We start from the raw sequence: 2,692 nt of genomic DNA on the forward strand, positions 1-2,692 counted from the left end.
AAAAGCTTACTGATTCCAAAACTTTGAACAATAGTGTACATTTAGTCGTTTACACATAAAACATGAAATTATTTTCCAATAGGCTGAAATAATTTTACCCAACTTAAATTGATCTTGTTTTTAGAATGTTTAGATGTAACATATTGTTTGCTTACATTTCAAACAATTCCTGATGGATCAATGCAAGTCTCATTCTACATTTTTAAATCCTCTATAACGTCAAATAAATAGATCATATTACAGGTTATGAGAGGTAAGATGCTCGGATATGTTTCCTTTCTCTCATAAAGCTTTCAATGTTGCTAAGCTTCTCATTCCGGTGAATGTGATCATTCAGTTCACAACACACTGTGGGTTCCAGACAGGCCTGTGTCTGTAAAGGCAGGTGATGGTTATCTACTTCAGACACACCCTTCACTTCATTCATTCATCTTCAGCTCAGCATTATCTCTCTATTTCTCCTCCTCCGAGCAAACCGGGACGGATCGATAGAGCGTCTTGCTTCCATTAGTCTGCATGCAGGTTAATGCTGCATTAAAATGTCTACATGTTCGCCATATCTCGGCTGCTTCTTTTTTTGGATGGGAGAACTTTTTCTATCATTCTTTTATCAGTATCCATTCATCATAGTTCATGAAGAATTCATCCTCATCATGGTCATCTCTGCAAATGAAATGGTGCGCGCGCACATGCGGTTTCACTGTCAATTCTTCCCATTTCTTACGGTTTTATTTTCCCCAGCATCGCGTCTCTGCAATCTCCTCCTACCTCCTTTCTCTCTCCTGCAACCTCCTTTCTGCCTCTCTTTTCTACAGCCCTACATCCTTCATTTACTTTAAAACAGACACTCTCCTCCTTCTAAAGCTCCATCCTCTAATCCTGTTAGAAGGATGGGCTTTGATCTCCTGTGAGTGATCATGTTTCTGGTGTGAAGAGAGAGAGTGGAAGTGAGAAAGAGTGCCACACAGATTAAAGAGGAATATGCATCGGTGTTGACGTTCCTTCACTACTTGCATCTGAAGTGACTGCGCCATTGGGACAGAGAAGTTATGATAATTTAATGCAGGTTATAAATCAGAGCCAGAGCTGCTTGGGAAGCACTGAGGAATACAATATAAAATTTGATGGAAAGACTGTAACTCACAATTATAAGCGATATAAAATACTGGATGTTGCATTTGTGACCAAAATGATCACACTGGGATGGGAAACTGCGCTTTCTAATAGTTGTTTTAAATGTGTGTATTAATATTACGATATAATGGTGACATATAGTGATAATTTAAGGATGTAAGATATTTAAGCAGACATTATAAAAGCATTAGCACTCCTTCAGTGAATATTGGTTGTTGTATAAATATGAATCCATCATGTGTCCAGCTGAAATTGATTTAATTCCTGCCTTACACGGCTCACTGTTCTGTGCAACCTACAAATGAAGTCTTGCGGTAAATGTCTTTGTAATATGGAATAAGATAAGCCTTAAGAAGCAGCAGCTTATGTGTTCGCTTGTGCTCATTATAGAGTGATGACGGGAGAAATCAAAGTCAGGAGGTTGTTGCATACAATAAACACACCAACTATTACTGTCATTAGATATTTATTTTTAATTTAGGCACCAATAATCAATAATGCAGGGACAATGCTCTCTCTCGTACAAATGCTATTTAGGGCTTAGTTTATCTAAAGCCACAAACAGACACGTTTATCTATCACAGTGGCGGGGAAATCTTCAGAACTGGAAATGCTACCAGACGCTTGGGTCATTACTGGCTTGTTAAGTGAAACCGATTCAAATGTTTTCAAATGTCCATCATTAAACAACCAATCACTTTAAATATAATAAGACCACATTTTAAACAAAATAATTTCTTTTCATTCTCTTTTTAAGGTAAATCAGGCTAAAGTCAGAAGCAATCCACCAAAGACAAGTTCTACAAAGAAGACACTTACGGGGTAATTTCAACAAGACAAGCAGCATTTATCTGTTTATTGACTGTTAAGATCAACATGACTGACTTTAGGTTATCTAAAATATGAATTCAACTTTAAAAGACAAATGAATTGGTGCTTTGGGATTTGCTGTTCGTTTTGTGTCAAGAATGTAACGTTAGTGAACTTTATCAGTTCGCTTTACACAGCACCAGTTAAAGTAGATGACTGTTTACTGAACGAACACCAGTCAAAGGTTTGAACACACTTATTCTTTATTATTAATGTCTATATTTTCAGAATAGTAAAGTCAACTATGAAAAAAGAAATAAAATATATTTTATTTTAAGGCTGGAATACGCTTTCTGGAACAGATTCATACACTGGTCGACTAAAACACTTAAACAAAGGATTACACACTACCAGACTTTGAAAATCGGCTAAAAATATCAGACATAGTTGACAAATTTGAGAAAATCACGGTGTATAATGGGTGCATTTTTTTAGCTTCAGACAATTATTCATTGAATGAATAATTGTCTGAAGCTAAAAAAAAATGCACCCATTATACACCATGATTTTCTCAAATTTGTCAACTTTGACCACCCAAAATCGGCAAACTGGCTGTAACTTTTGGAAACTAGAATAGAATCTTCCAGACAGCAAAATGGGGGAAAATCATGTAGTGTATTTCAGCCTTTAAGCAGCCTAGATTCCAGCTCCGCACACTGGGCAATCTCTCAACAAAGTAATGAAGGAA

Source organism: Sinocyclocheilus anshuiensis, unplaced genomic scaffold (genome assembly GCF_001515605.1).
Source record: "Sinocyclocheilus anshuiensis isolate Anshui unplaced genomic scaffold, SAMN03320099.WGS_v1.1 scaffold252, whole genome shotgun sequence".
NCBI classification, from domain to species: domain Eukaryota; kingdom Metazoa; phylum Chordata; class Actinopteri; order Cypriniformes; family Cyprinidae; genus Sinocyclocheilus; species Sinocyclocheilus anshuiensis.